The 16,951-nt window shown below is 33.2% G+C and overlaps 1 long non-coding RNA gene across 5 annotated transcripts in view; it reads left to right on the top strand.

Annotated features, from left to right (window-relative positions):
- LOC114075596 overlaps window positions 1-11,326 on the top strand; it is a 62,659-nt gene extending 51,333 nt beyond the window's left edge. Inside the window, exon 16 of one of the 5 annotated variants that reach the window (XR_003575963.1) lies at window positions 11,210-11,326. This is a non-coding gene — a long non-coding RNA (uncharacterized LOC114075596). Of the gene's footprint in view, window positions 1-2,907; window positions 3,657-8,013; window positions 8,074-9,464; window positions 9,848-11,209 lie in introns of those variants that run through there. The other 4 variants (XR_003575959.1, XR_003575964.1, XR_003575961.1 and 1 more) reach the window with 4 other exon arrangements.
- The last annotated feature ends 5,625 nt before the right edge of the window (window positions 11,327-16,951 follow it).

Raw genomic sequence — 16,951 nt, 5'->3', positions numbered from 1 at the left:
TACAACATTCCTCAAGTCTAAAATCATACACATATAGAGGATTAAGGGATATAGACTACACACACTCACATTGCATCATAGGAGACAAGTACATATTCAACTATAAAATAGAAGACTCCTTGCATACTTTGATTACACATTTATATAGGGTTTATATAGGTAGGGGTCACAATACAAGGATACTCTTCATCACTAGAAATATAGACCACCTAACCCTAACATGGTCATCACACATATACCTATAACTTCATCCCCGCACCTAGGGCATGCAACTAGTTTTGAGGGCTATTAATAGACTTCACATAACATCAATTCACTTAGAACATGATATTCAAATCAAGGCTAAACCTTCAGCTTCCTAAACATGTAAATAATCATATTAATTCATCTTGCATCTAATACCTTAAAGGCCATTATCATAATACATAAACATGCACAACAATGTAAACATCGCCACCATAAGTGGACCATACCAATTAACACTATTCAATGTACATTCTAAGCTAATTAGAAGAATTAGGTGAACTTACCAAATATCCAAGATATGATCATAATTTATCATACCTCCACAATTAATATTCAATTTATATATATAGTAATAGCAATAAGAATTCAATACAATCTAATCACTATTCTATATACATGAAATCAACATCACAAGACCCATAATATAGGCTAACATTGAAAAGCTAGGAGGATCATTGGTTCTTCATAAAATTTGATATAAATTCATCATAAAATCAGTAGACAAACATATATTCATCATTAGAATGACTTTGTAATCAATTTGACAATGAAACCATGGCTAGAATGAAAATTTTGAATTTTGGTCTTTGAATCACTTTTTAAAATCATTTATTGGACTCTTTAGAGGGAAGATACATTAAGTATCAAAAATTACCATTACTTTTACATTATAAATCCCATGAAAATCTGAAAAGAAATCTCCAAGAATCTACCTCCATAACATGTTCTTGAGTTTCGTCTTCAATGGAGGTTTAGGGTTTTGGAAGAGGAGAGAGTTTTGGGGATTTTGATTTCTTAATGGGTGTTGGGGTTTTTGCTTGTGAAAGCGTTTAAAAATGTCCTAAAACAGTTTATAACTTTCTTCCTAAGTTACCAAAACACACCCTTACTTATTGGGATTTTGATACATGTCAAAATTGACTCTAAGACGACGCAACCGGATCTGGGAAGTGGCTATGCGTCGCGGAGACAACCTCTGACTCTTGCACCTAATAATTTTTGAGGCAGTATGGTGTGTTTTGGGTGTGTATCTCACAGGCACATTCAAAGCCAGGTGCGCGACGCAAGGGCAGCCCCAAATCTAGCTTGTGAACGCTTCCTTAGAAAGCCTCTTTCTATAACGTTTTGGTCCTCCTCCGGGGACCTTAGGGTGGTCCCTAAGGAGTCGTACCCGGATGTTATGAATCTTAACATGTCAATGAAGATACTAGGGACAACTCCACAATTTTTCAACTCCAAACAACGCATAAAAATAAGGCAAACAAACAAGGACTCACTAGCACATCTAAAGACCAACTTTTGAACATCTTGGACGTTTGACCTCCAAACATCTTGAAATCAATTATACAAGCTGTAAAAAACACTTTATTAACATGTTATTTACCTTTTTAGGCACATGTGAGGCTTTAGATACCTTATTTTATTTTGAGGGTGTAACATTTTGGTTATAAATGTTAGTTAATCTTCAGACTTTTTAATTATGAAAATTTAGGATTTCTTCTTCTGCACAAAGTTTATTCGCTTACTTTATATTCGTTGAGTGACTCATTGGCAGCAGCGTTTTGGGTTTCAATATACTGGTGATTGAGATCATTCTATCCTACCAGGACATATTCCAAATTAAACCTTGGATACTAGAGGGGAACATTTCTTTAATGGGACGTTATGCATTAAGAGGGTTTGATCTTCTTTTTGTTCCCAGATTCTAGTATGTGTTACAGATTTTAGTTTTGTGAATTAATTTATGGTCTTCTGGTCTTCACTTATTCATTATATCTTGATAACTGTGTTTCTCCAAAGTTTGTTGGAATTAATAAGATTCTTTCAACAAAGATAATAACAATCACATATTAAAGAAAAAATAATATTCCTTCCGAGGTATATCAAGAAGGCAACTAGAATCTTACCCTCACTGTTTTTGATGGCTCCACCTACCCCACACATTCTTTCTCTGCAACTTCCATCCCGTGTTAATTTTGTAATATTGATCTGGTTTCTTGTTCCATATAACTATTTTTAATTTCGTGTGTCAAAGGGCTTGTCAATAACGATGTATAGGTATTCCCATGAGGCTTGCAATTTGATTATTCCAAACATTTGTTCTCTTAGACCAATCATATCATGCATTATTGCTCTTGTGGACTTGTATGTTGATGACTTCTCTGGACCATATCTTTTTGTACATCTGGATTGCTTAGTTCCCACATAACAAGGATAGGAATGATCTTTACTATGAAAGGTGACACTCTATTCCACCTTTTATGAGCCCATCATTTGATCAACATATGTCTAAGATTTAGTCCTCGTATTTGAACTCCAAATAAACCTGCAAATTTACTCAATATATCTTTTGCAAAATTCCCAGTACAAAGTAGATGTTCATTATATTCTAGTGCCAACTGGTGGTGTGCAACAATAACACTTTGCCTCTAGATTTCTACAAAATGTTGTATCTGTGGGAAGTCTGTCATGTAGTGCTCTCCATGTTATAAATGACTTCTTAAAAGAAGCCATTTTTTAGAAGTCTCATTCTTTTTTCATAATTGATCCCAAGCTGAGGCTACTGTGAAGGAACCTATACTCGTTGATAATTGAATAAAGACTCATTACTAAACTATAGTAGCTATGGATCGAAATTCTTATTTATTTTAGTGGAAAAAGTTACAGGTTGCTTGATGCAGCCAGTTGCACGGGGAATTGGGTATTTAGTTCACTACAAGAGCAACGGGAGATGTATGTATAAAGAATCTGAGAAGCTGAAGAATTGCAAAGGTTAGGTGCATCGAAGAACATGTGACTCACGGAGAAACATAAAGGACATTTCACCCAATGGCGAGGCTTGGTTAAGGAATTTTGATATCACTATTGCAGATGTGGCAGCTGTAATGTAATGAGGTAGAATTGAGTTGAAAGATATGGTTGGGTGTCCAAACTTTAAATCACATTACTCCCTGAACATGAAAGCTAAAAAAACTTTAGGGGAGTTTATTGATCATCGAAATAAAAGCACCAATCCTAATGCTTTATCCTATGATCATCCATTTAAAAGTGAGGTTATACCTAGTTATAGTGATGAGGTGTTTTACTCCAGAAAATTAAGAGGAAGAGCTCATGGCAGTGTTGAGAGATGACGGGGTCACTATGATTGGGACATCTGGTCTGGGCGGTGTTCGTAAGACAACACTGCCTGAGAAAATGAGACAAAAGGCAAAACAAGAAACGTTATTCAATGATGTAGTCATGGTAACTGTTAATCAACAACCCGAGATGAAAAGAATCCAGGTGAGATCGCAGGCGAAGTCGGGCTAACATTAGTGTTGAATGCCTTGAATCGGACCCTTAATTATCTGTCAATTCTGTATTTTGGGCCCAAGCCTGTTAGGGTGTAGCTTAGCACTATATATAGACGCTATGGCAAACCCTATTCTGTATTCTGTTCTTGCCTCTCCATAATAAAACTGCTCCCCCTCTTCCCGTGGACGTAGCCAATTTATTGGTGAACCACGTAAATCTGTTGTCTTGTTTTTCGCATTTATATTTTCTCGTATTATCTCGAATTCCGCATAACAATTAGAAGGGGATGATATGTTGAGTCGTGGAGATCGACTGTGTACAAGGTTGATAGATCAGAAAAGTCGCACCCTTATCATCTTGGATGATGTTTGGGAGGATAATCATGATCTAGATAAACTTTGAATTCCAATGTAGCAACCACAACCATCAGTGCGAAGTGATATTGACGACGCGTTCCCGAAATGTTTGTGAAGCAATGCAAGCTCAAGTTGTTGGAATGTTTTCTTAAAAGGAAGCATGATTCCTTTTCAACGAGATAGCTGGTGATTCAGTGGACGCTTCGTCTATTCATGACACAACAAAAGTGGTTACCAAAGAATTGAAGGGGTTGACGATTGCAATTAGTACAGTTGCATGAGAACTAAAGAGTAAAACCAAGCCTTTATGGGAGGATGTCTGTAAGATTAATTTACAATATAAATTACGAGTAATGCAACGTTGATAAAATATTACGTTATTTCCACTTTGCATTACTCTTAATTTATATTGTAAATTAATTTGGAATGGATAGGTAATTCATCCAAAACTAGAGTTCTTTTTTCATAAATAGAGGTGACTTCTATTAAAAGTTGCGACTTGAATGAAGAGTTGCGACATTTATCAAAAGTTGTGAATTGTATCAAAGGCATAATACATATATTGGACCCTAAACTTGGCTTCAAATTTTAACTTTGACCTCCATCTTTCATGATGCACAAACATGCACTTTAAATATCCAACTTTTAAATAAATAAACAAATGAGTCCTACATGACACAAGACACGTAGGACACCACGTATGATAAAAAATGACATGTAGGATGACATGTGTGTCTATTTGTTCAATTTTGTACAAGTCTAAGTGTCTATTTGTGTACACCCAAACTTGAAAGACATAAATGTAATTTGAAGACAAGTTAAAGGGCATATTTATGATTTATGCCTTTATGAAGAGTTGTGACTTTAATAAAGAGTGCCAAATTTTTTCAAAAGTTGTGCCTTTTATGAAAATTTGCGACTTTAACGAAGAGTCGAGACTTTATGAAAAGTTGAAAATTTTATGAAAGGTTGTGAACTGTCCGAAAGGTTGCAACTCTTGAAAAAGTTGTAACCTTTCTGATAAGGCACAAAAAAATTTGTTCACATTACCGTTTGTTGCCTATAAATAGAGAGATTTCCTCTCATTTTAAAACAACAAAATTTTGATATTCTTCTTCTACTTCTGCAAAATTAAATATTTGTGTGTTTTGCTCCTGTTGAATGACTTATTAACATCACTGTTTTTGTATCAATAAGTTGGTGAATAAAAATATTCCATCAAGAGAGGATGTAATTCTTTTAACCTCTGGTATTGGAGGGGAATAGTTGCTTAACGAGACACTGTGCATTCAGTCCACTCGATTTTTTCCTTTCTATTTCATTCTATTTTTACATATCATGATATCCTTTTTTACACTCATTAATTTATGCATATGATATTCATTGTTTATTTTGAGTACATGTTTTAAACTCTGCTGTTTCGATATCTGCAAAGTTATTGTCTTCCGTTATATTGAACATATACATATACCGTACGTATATTCATTTTGTAGAAAAGAATTATCGTACTCAATTCCAAGAATTCATATTTTGATATTTTGTATTAAATTTTTTTCAATTATATGTACTTTATATAAGGTTACATATTATCTATATATATTTGAAATTTCTGACTTATCAATTGAAGAAATTCACAATGTAAGATCAAAAGTTATAATTGCTTTCATGTTCAAGCGTAATTGCTTTTTTTTTTAATATGTTAACAATTTTTCTAATTTTCTCCTAAGACATATATCACAATTGTATAATCTATGCAACTTAAATGTTTATTTTTTATTACGAAATGTCAATGCATATACATTCTTTTCTTCTTTATTTTCCTTTCAATGTCGATTGAAGAACCAATGATTTATTATTTCGTGAGTAATTCAATCATTAGATGTTTTTGGGTTATGTGATAATGACAAATAAGCAAATTCATATTAGAATATTGCAAATATATTTTAAGAATCTATTTTCCCATTATTTTTCATGTATGGATATAAGTTAATAATAATTTGCAAGATCAATGCAAATACTATTTATGACTGTAGGAAGTGCGGATAAATTACCTAGTCCTATATAGAGATGTATCTTGAGTGACATAATATAACACTGCCAAGATAAACAAAAAGAAGAGATAAACTTTTTCCTCCTTTCTTCTGATTCTTAAAATATTTTGGGTCATTTGGTTTTATGCAACCTCCAAACTTTCAGCCACCGGTGCACGTGTTTGAGAGTAACTATGGAACCTTGGGGAGCAACCAGCTACTAAGATTTACACTGGAATCGAGCCGAAAGCGCTTTCAATAAAGTGACATGTACGACACAGTGTTTGTTATAAGTTATTCGGAAAAGGGTCAAATTGCCCCTTAACTATGTGAAATAGACTACTTATACCCTCCACTTACATTTTGGGATAAAAAATACCCCCGTCGTTATCCTAGGAGATCAAAAATACCCTCAAGAGTTAACACGACAATTTTTTAGTGACGTAGAAAGACACATGGTACTAATCCCTCCACCTAAGTGTTGTCAACTAAGATTCACTACAAAAGAACTTTACCTTTAGTGGCGACAAAGTTGCCACAAAATCCCAAAATATTGTCACTAAAGGTTAAAGGTTATAAGCGAGTTTTAGTGGAGACTAAGGCTCCAATAACCATTCGCTAGTAAAACCTATTTTTTCAACTAAAAAATATACCAATTATATTTCGATTGCAACCTAATTTTCTAAATATAAATAACTTGCAATATCAATATTAAAAACTTTCAATTATAACGAAAAATCATGTAAATTACTTCTTGATTCACATCTCCTACTATATAATGCATCATTATACATTTTATACATTTACATATGACATAAAAATAAAACATACAGTATCTTCAAACCCTGCTTAATTGATATCATTTTTGTTTTTTTAAAAACAATAAAGAAAAAATCACAAAATTAAAATTTAATGTTAAAAACTATTAATGACGATTTTCTGGGCTTTTGTGGCGACTATTGTTGCCGCTAAAGGTCTAATTCTTTTGTAGTGAATCCTAGTTGGTGATGCTTAGGTGGAAGTATTAGTCTCACGTGGCTTGCCAAGTCAATGAAAATGAGTGGTGTTAACTCTTAAGGGTATATGTGGTCTCTTAGGATAACAGTAGGGCCATTTTTAATCTCAAAATATAACGAAGGGTATAAGTGATATATTTCACATAGTTCAGGGGAAATTTTGACCCTTTTCCGTAAGTTATGTATGACTTAATAGTTCAGATCCAATATCAATATTGTAGTATTTTTTTCAACAAAGTGAAAGTGATTCCTACCAAACAATATTGATAAATGGATATTTGTTTGAATAAAACTTTTTCTGATTTGTCAAATCTTAAGCCTTTTTGTGAAAATAATTTTAAACGATGGTCACCAAAACTTTTAGAAATTGATTATGTTTTATTTAAAGAACCTTCTATGGGTAGTTCTATCACCACTATGGATTCTAACAATGTTATAATTGTTAATGATGTTGAAAAAAAAAGTTTGAAAAAGATAACAGAACTGTGAGAGGACATTTGCTAAATAACATGATTAATCTTTTATTTGATTTATTTGTTACTAATAAATCTGGTAAAGAAATGTGGGATAGCTTGGAAAGAAATAAGGTGTTGATGATGTGATGTGAGGCCAAAATACACATTTTTATTATTATTTACCTTACATTTATTATTTATATTTGTCCGTTTTGAGCATAAATTAAATGTATTGTGCTCAATTATGTATTTTATTTGTAGAATTAGTTTGGTGAAAAATTTAAGAAGTTTGGCGTTAAAACGGATTAAAGATAAAAGGTTGAAGAAGGAAATCAAGCAGGCAAATTAATGGATTAAAGTGAGTAAAATAATATATTTATATATATATATGGAAAAGCGGCTGAAATCAAATTGATTGAAAAGTTTTGTTGCGACATGTCAATCATATAAAGGGCTCTTAATTTGGAAGCAAAGGAAGCAATATATTCGAGATACATAGATAATTTACGGAAATCAATTCCATTTTTTCGGTATTGATTTCCTAATTTACTTGGACTCAATTATTTTATTTAGGGTTTTCTTTATCTATAAATAAGAAATATAAATTATTATTTAGGGGAGGACAAGAACAAAGATACAAGACAAAATATAAATTTTCTTCTAGCTTTGGAACTGTGTAAGAGCCGCCGTGGAGGCCAGGGAATTGTGGTTTATTCTTTCTTCTCCTTTATTATTTATTTGTGGTCGTAATTAATAAAAATATAGTTTGTCTATTGTTCTTATCTTTTGATGATTAACAGAAACATATTTATTTTAATAAATTTTGATTGTGTTTTTGAGATAATGAGTAGCTAAGCTCCACAATTAGGCTTGTGGGAACCATGAGTGATTAGTAAAGTTTGAATAGTAATTAAGCAATTCACAAATATTTTATTGCATGTAGTGGTAATTATTTTGCTTAGAAGTCTTTTTAACGAGTGCACGCGTTAGAACTCGCCTTATTGCTACTTGCCGGATAAAAAGGATAGTTAATAGGAAAAGAATTATCGACATAGAGTTAGTGGGATACTATCTAATAGGATAATTTCGATTGGTGCGAAGTAATAACCAAGTCATACATCGAATATGATGCTTAATATGAAGTAAAGGTTAGGGCTAGTAAATTAAACACATGTAGTCAGACCAAGGTACGGGGTGAAATTCTCTAAATGTCAGACCTAGGATTTAGAGATACATAACTTATTACTTTGCGTGCAAACCACTAGGGAAGAATTGTTACAGCTAGGATTATGTTATTATGAACCTATGGAGAACAATTACACCCTAGTTTCTCTCACAACTTGATAAACACCAATAATTCACTCTTGATACTTGTTTGATTTTTCAATATTACAATACTTTTGTTTCACAAAACTCCCGCTTTAATTACTAGTTTCTGGAAAGGACTTAACTAAATAGAAGTAATCGTACATTGAAGTTAAGTCTAAACAATTTTCCTCGTGAGATCGTCCCCAACCTAATAGTTGGGTTCTTTACTTGATACGATCGCTTATTCTTCTTTAGGGAAGTGTAATTTGAGCGTATTAAGAATATTGGCGCAGTTGCTGGGGAATACGACTTAGATATTGTCTTTAGTATTTATTTTATCTTGTATTTTTTTTTGTATTTTGTCTAGTATCAATTTTTTTATTATTATCATCAAGTCAACTGAGACTATAGAAGAGTGTATACATATGGAAAATTGTGTGTTCTTTATTTATTATTCCAATATCAAAAATTTACATTCCTCACATACGGTTCAAGAAGTGCATAGTGCGATATCAGTTGTTTGGGACCTTTCTTTTTGTACCACCACCCATTGAGCATAATAGAAAAATTATTTCAAAATTGGGGATGCAATTCATATATTCAAAGTGGAAAGAAAAATAGTAAAATTGATAGTCTCATACCGCGACGTTAAATTAAGCGCTTATTGGGAGGCAACCCAATAAGTAGTGTAACTTTTTTTTTATTATTATTTTTTTTTTATATTATTAGTACCAATTTTTTTTATCTTCTTTTTTTCAGATTAGGGGAAGTCTCAGTACCAAATAAAAAAAGGGAAAGCAACATGTTTGAGCTTAAGTGTGTGGTGATGACTCATGTATAAATTTAGAGAACGTGCTACTAGCTAGGCCTAAAATCCTCAAGTTGTTTTTGTAACCCTTGTTTTATATTTTTTTTCAATGAATTGTGGACATAGCATCTCTTTAAGTGTGGGGTGGAGGAATGACTTCCTAGTTTTTACTGTTTTATGGAGTCTTTTTTTAGAATGGGTTCCTTGGATTTTGTTTTCGGTTCTTTTCCTGAGGATAGTCCCTTTGAACCGAGTGTATTTTATTTATTTATTTTAGGAACAAGTTTTTTTAATTATTATTTTTGGAGAGAAATGAAAAGACCCTTTTGAGTTATGTGATACTTACTATTTGGGCCTAATTTTAAGTCGTACTTTCTTGTGAATACTTGATTACTAGTGAAATTGCAAACCTTTTGACATCTAGGTTCATGGTTGTGACTTTGTATATAGCTTATTTTAATTTATATGTTGCTAGGATGTTGTCTTTTTATAAGTGGAATTGATCTATCATGATTGATACTTGTGTCGTGTGTGTTGAGATTTGCTTTATTCCATGTTTTGCATCTTAGTCTCGAACTTGCCTGCATGTTATTGAAGCGAAATAAAAAAGTAGTGCCTTATGTAGGAGATGATAATACACTTTCTTTAATTTGTCTCATAAATTTTAGCCTTTTACGATATTTTATCACTAGTTAGCCCTTTTGAGGTTGTAGCCTTTTGTTGGTAGCCTGTTTTTCCCTTACTATTTTGTTGAATCCCTGGTTTTTGCACCTTGCTTCTTTGAACATCATAGCATAGACTTATTTTAATTATCAATTCTGAGAAAAAGGGATGTATGAGTGAAAAAGTAATCAATGATAGCTACAAAGTTCTTAAAAGCCCTCTTTGAAGGAATGTGAAAAAAAAAATAATTTGAATGTGACATGAAAAAAAGAAAAAAGGTTACCTTGATGATGGCCCTTGTCCTTCCGAGGACATCTTGCACCTTTACTCATGTAAAATATACAAATCGAGGGTGGCTATTATGAAGGGAAAAAAAGAGTACAATGACTGAAACAATATTCTAATGATGAGAATTACTTGTGAAATAATTGTTGAAGAGAGGCCTGAAAATAAAGAGAATAAAGTATGGGTTATGAAGTCAAAAGTGGAAGTCACTATTATATAGTTTTCCTACCCATCCCCTACTACATTACAACACATTAAAGTCCTATTTGATTGTATTCAAGCATGCTTAATTAGTGGATATGTGCATAATTGGCAAACAGATGGTTGTTTGTGCATACATGTTGAATTTTATTTGTGAGTGTGAGAGTTGTTCTTGATATGAAGTCCTTAATTTATATTCAATCTTTTGAGTTGAGTGTGTGGACTATTTTTTTTGTGAGGGCACTTGTTTCATGATGGATAAGTGATATAGTTAACTTTCTTTGATGAGAGTAGGTGAGCAAACATAAATTTTATGAGTTCAAAGTCCTTCTTGAAGTTAGGAGGTTAGAGGTTTGTTGTTTACTTGAATGTCTTGCATAATGATTGAGAAGTCTATTCGTGGATGAACAAAAGTTTAAGTGTGGGTTGTTGATGTGAGACCAAATTAAACATTTTTATTATTATTTACCTCACATTTATTATTTATATTTTTCCGTTTTGAGCATAAATTTTATTGATTGTGCTAAATTGTGTATTTTACTTGTAGAATTAATTTGGTGAAAAACTGAAAAAGTTTGGAGCTAAAAGGAATTAGAGTTGACAGGTTGAAGAAGGAAATCAAGCAGACAATTTAATGGATAAAAGTGAATAAAATAATATATTTATATATATATATGGAAAGATGGCTGAAATGAAATTTATTGAAAGTTTTGTTGCCACGTGTCAATCATTGAAAGGGCTCGTAATTTTGAAGCGGAGATGGCAATATATTCGAGATACAGAAGTAATTTACAGAAATCAATTCCTTTACGGTTTTGATTTCTTTATTCGCTTAGAGTCAGTTATTTTAGTTAAGGTTTTCTTTATATATAAATAGGACATATAAATTATTATTTAGGGGAGGCCAAGAACGAAGAAACAAGACATAATATAAATTTTGTTCTAGCGTTGGAGCTTTGTTAGAGCCGCCGTGGAGGTCGGAGAATAACGGTTTATTCTTTTTTCACCTTTATTATTTATTTGTATTAGTTATTATTAAAAAGATAGTTTTGCTATTGTTCTTAACTTTTTAAAGATTAACAGAAACATATTTATTTTAGTAAATTGTGATTGTGTTTTTGAGATAATGAGTAACTATGCTCCACAACTAGGTTTGTGGGAACCATGAGCGATTAACAAAGTATGAATAGTAATTAAGCAATTATCAAATAGGTTATTGCATGTATTGATAATTCTTTTGCATAGAAGTCTTTTTAATGAGTGCACGCGTTAAAACTCGCTTTGTTGCTACTTGCCGGATCAAGGAGGTAGTTACTAAGAAAAGAATTATTAACATAGATTTAGTGGAATACTATTAAATTGGCTAGTGTCGATTGGTGCGAAGTAATAATTAAGTCATACGACGATTATGAAGCATAAAATGAATTAAAAGTAAGGGTTAGTAATTTATAAACACATAGCCAGACCAAGGTACGGGGTGAAATTCTCTAGATGCCGAACAAAGGATTTAGAGATACATAACATATCATTTTTCATGCATAACACTAGGGAAGAATTGTTATTACTAGGATATCACGTTGTGAGCTTATGGGAACACATTCCTAGTTATTTTTAATAATTTGGATATAAATAAATCTTAGTTTAAAGTTATTTTTATTTATTTTATTTCAATTTAAAATCCCCTATTTTTTATATACCGACTATCAAGTTTATTATTTGTTATTGATCATATTCTTCCATATACTCTTTGGGATCGACCCCGACTCATAGTTGGATAAATATATTGCATACGATCATTTAAATTTCTTTTTGAGAAGTATATTTGAACTTTACCACGAAAGGCATGGATGCCTGAGTCACCTGAGCGTGCCAAGAGGCACCATTCTAGCCATACCACTGAGGGAAATGAGGCACGTGCTAGGAAGAGGGAGAGGACAGATCGTGAGGCTGCGAGGAGAGCCTATTTGGTTGATGAGGAGACCCGTCAGATTAGGGCTTGAGAGTTGGCTGCTGGGGCGTCTACACCATATTGGAGGTTGTTGAGAGGAACATCACTGAGGGTGTGGATATTGTTGTGGGCACTACTGAGGGTGTACCTACTGAGAGTGCGGGTTCCGGGAAACCAGAACCGCCTGATTGTTGATCTTCAGCGCTATACGCCTTAGGTTTGCTTCACCTACCACACCATCTTTATATTTCTTATGCATTGGGGAAAATTGCATGATTTTTTTGTTGAGGGTGGGGTAAATGGAAAGTGAGTGCTAGGGTTAAGTATGAGTATCCCAACTAACGATCCTCTCTTGGTGGTTTTCTTGCATGTGTTCTTTTGCCCCAAGAGACTGATTACTTTACTGTTGAACCAGCATGTGTCATAACTTGTACAAAGTATGAAAGTGAAGAATGAAGCATGATTTCTAAACTTGAATGATATCCCGTTCTAAGAAACTGCTTGGATGAATAGGTATAATGAATGTTGAATGTTGGCTCTAATCATGACATGGAGATGCAGCCACTACATGATCCTCACTCTAACACTCAAACTAGGTGACTGATAATTTAATAATTTAATGAGGTGTGAAGAGAGTGTGAGGAGATTTGATTGTTACCCTGTTGGTACCTACCTAGCACTTGCCCGGTTGGTCCGGCAAAAGGAAACTGTGTTAGACAATTCCTTTGTATAAGAATACAGAGTCCTAAAATAAAGGAGTTCAAATAAGGAAAGTTTGTCCAAAACTCGGCTTCAGTCAATGACCCCAACAGATGGTCTGTCGATCAAACGACGGACTCTCGACTGCCTCTGTCTGTCCATACATAGCATCTTTTCTTAGCCTTCACTTTGAATCTTCTCTGATCCAATCAATGGACTGACAAAACGGTTCGTCCATTCACCTACTGTCCGTCAATGTTTCTCGTCGTTCCATACTTATCTTTTATTTAACATCGGGTACTGGGACATTCTCTAAACTAATTGACATTTTGCCAGGATGGTCCGTCGATTGATCGACGGACAGTCCCCATAATTACTTAGAATTCTTCGAGTTTCTTCCAGATGCCTAAACCTCCAATCCACGATCACCACCTACGGTTCGTCAATGGGTCGATGCAACGTCAATGGCCTTCGTGAGTCAGTTCTGCACTGATTCTTCAAAACCTTCTGCATTTTAGTTTTGGACTATTTTCCTGCTAAACAAAGACAAAAACACCAATCTTAAGGAAAAAGCATTAAAAGTACCGTGAAACCACTGTACATCAACCGTTTATATTTCTTTTTAAGAAGTATATTTGAACGTTATCATGATGTAGGAAAGAAAAAATATGTTGTCGAACAATGGATTAAATTCCAAATGGGTTATAATAATACAATAATGGAACAAGTTCATGAATATTAGAACATAAGTGCGGATATTCTCTAAAAGGACATGAAGATGGGTGAGATATTTCAGGCTAACGTTCTTCTCAAAACGTTTCCACAATCTTGTAGTGGTTATAGAAATAAATTAAAACATAAGAAAAAGAATAAAACACTTCAAGAACTTATTCGGCATACTTTTGACTCTCGTACATTCATTAATCTGGGGTATGTGTTGAAAGAAAACAAATGGGTAAAAAAGATTGGTATAACGAGAGCTGAAACCATCAAGTCCACCAAGTTGGCTACCCTCCTGATGTTGGACATTGATGAACTCAAGACTTTCATTCTAATGGTGGAACGCGGTTTAGATAATGTTCATGATTTTGTTGAAAAGGTATTTCTTCTTCAAAAGGATACAAGTACTGAAGTTGGTAAGGTATGTACTGATACGATTGGCATAAAATAGGAAGGAATCTCCACAGTCAACAGGTTGACTCTCTCAGAAGTGGAGTCAGCTCCTCCAACAATGATATTGTTGTCACTGTCCATACCTCTTACTCTAAGTATCTCTCAAAATATGGAAGGCTCCTACCACTCATTGTGTAAAAATTTTCATCAACACCCTCAAAATACTTTCTAGGTGGCCACTTTAATCTAATCCTAGATATTTTACTTTTTTCTGCTACTTTTGAATTATCTTTCAATAGGGGTTTGTCCCTACTTTTCTCTATCTTTTAGTCGTTTATTGAGGATTCTTTCACCTCCTAAGTTCTTCTCTCATATTATCTATTGCTACACGTTTTAGCTATATCCTACGTGCCCTCATTTTCTTTTTTTTAATTATGCCAAAGTGGGAGAATTTGTTTCCCACAATTCATATAAAGGAAGGGGGGATAACCCAACCGATGAAGCAATAAAGGCAGGGGGAGCTATGAATCAAACTGAGATCCACAACTAAACACATAAGGAAAATCAGGGAATCTCCATTATCTCTCTAAGGATATTATATTAAATTCTGAATTAATTGTCATTATTAATAAATGGAAGATTGTTAACCTCATAGAATCAATTGATTCTGTTAAATGACAACAATTATTTGTGTCCTTCGCAGGAAAAGAAATTAAAAAGAAAAGGAGTCAAACATATAGGACCAAGAAGGAAGAGACACGATCTGATCTACAAAAGTAAGGGAAGAAAATAAAGTAATTATTAGAGAAATTCTTAATCAATTCAAGATAACTACAATCCTAGAGATAGTTCAATAAAGCAAACACAAATTTAAAGATTACAAACTACCCTAGAATTAACTGGGACACCAAGATAAGTAAGAAAAACTAGTCAAGCAGATATTTGAGTAGATCATTTCAAGAAGAAAGTAAGGTTATTTAATCATGCACATATCTAATATGGACATGAATCACCCTTAATATCCTTGACTTAATGAAAATCACTTGGGGTTTCCTTATAATATCAAGCATCCTAACTATATAAATCTCTTGTAGTCTTCGTTGTGAAGCACACACGTCACTTGAACTTGAACTATCATATTATGTTTTCTTTAATAAAAACATTTGTATTCTAATGAATATACAATTGAAAAAAGAAAATATAAATAATGATCTAGGTAGAGGTTATACAAGTAGAGGTTGGGTCAAAGTAAAAGATATGATTTGCATATTGGACAGGGCTCTGAGTAAAAATGATTCTTAAACACCCAAGGGGACTAGAAGTAGGCACCACATTGGTGTTCCAAGTCATAACAAAATTCTCAAAGTCCTTTTCTTACTGCATTTACTCTTATATTATGTTGTTAAACTACTATGTAGGTGAGTCAACTATCCCATATACGACGTCAACTAAAGGAACTTTTTAATTCACCCCCTCCCCCTTACTTTTACATTATATTTTCCCAAACTTCACTTGAATTTCATTAGGTATGTTGTTGGTTTTGTTAATATGCAAAAGGAAAAGGTCAAAATTACACAAAATGATTAATTTCTCCCTTAATTCCACAAAATAGAAAGGAGCATTTGCTCTTAAGAACACGTATGTTCATTCATGTGACTCATTACTAAAAAAGACAGTATTCAGCTGCAAACTTTGTCACTAGTCTTTAGGTATTTTGCTCATAGGTAAAATTATATGTTGCTATGTAGAATTAGTGACATATTTTATTGTTAAGCTACAAAATTTGTCAATCGCTAAATAAAGTATTTTTTACATTATGAATGATTTGAACATAAATGTTGCTTACGGAGTTCACTATTACATGTCAATATAATACGTCAAACTTGTAAATGAATTGAAATTCAGAGAGTGTTAAAAGATTGGAACACAGGACAATAAACTAATCCATGTACTCCAAAATGCCTGCAGGTTGTAGCATTAGTTCATGCATCATTAGTCTTTTCAACTAATGTACAATTCGATCAACTGTTCACTGGTAAAGTTATTTGCAAGACAAGACATATGGACATCATCTTTAGATCCTAATCCTTCACTCGTCTCCATGTTACTGATGCAACCATAAGTACTATCAGAGAGTATTTTTTAAAAATGTTGTTAGTTGTAACGACCTCAACTTTTGATAGATCCATGATAGTGACAAGTACCTTAACTTAACTGAGAAACCTAAATTTGTAAGACCTTGCTATTTGAAAGAACTAGAATTAGTAAGAAACCATTTTTTTTTTGGAAATTTTGGCAAGTAACGTTAAGTATGAGTTTGGTTTAATTCAAGTGACCATAACTCTCAATACATGAACAATTACGTGGGATAAAAGATATCAAATTAAAAGACATTTAATCATCGTTCTAACGACACCAAGTTTGCTAATTTCGTTTTTATATAAGGGACATATGCTCGTTTGAAGTTGGGTTGTCTGAATAGGGAAAGCCGCCTAGGTTTTAGATAGATATTGTTGTCTTTTCATTACC

The sequence above is a fragment of the Solanum pennellii genome, chromosome 1 (assembly GCF_001406875.1).
Source record: "Solanum pennellii chromosome 1, SPENNV200".
Classification (NCBI taxonomy): domain Eukaryota; kingdom Viridiplantae; phylum Streptophyta; class Magnoliopsida; order Solanales; family Solanaceae; genus Solanum; species Solanum pennellii.
This window is presented reverse-complemented; position numbering and strand designations above follow the sequence as displayed.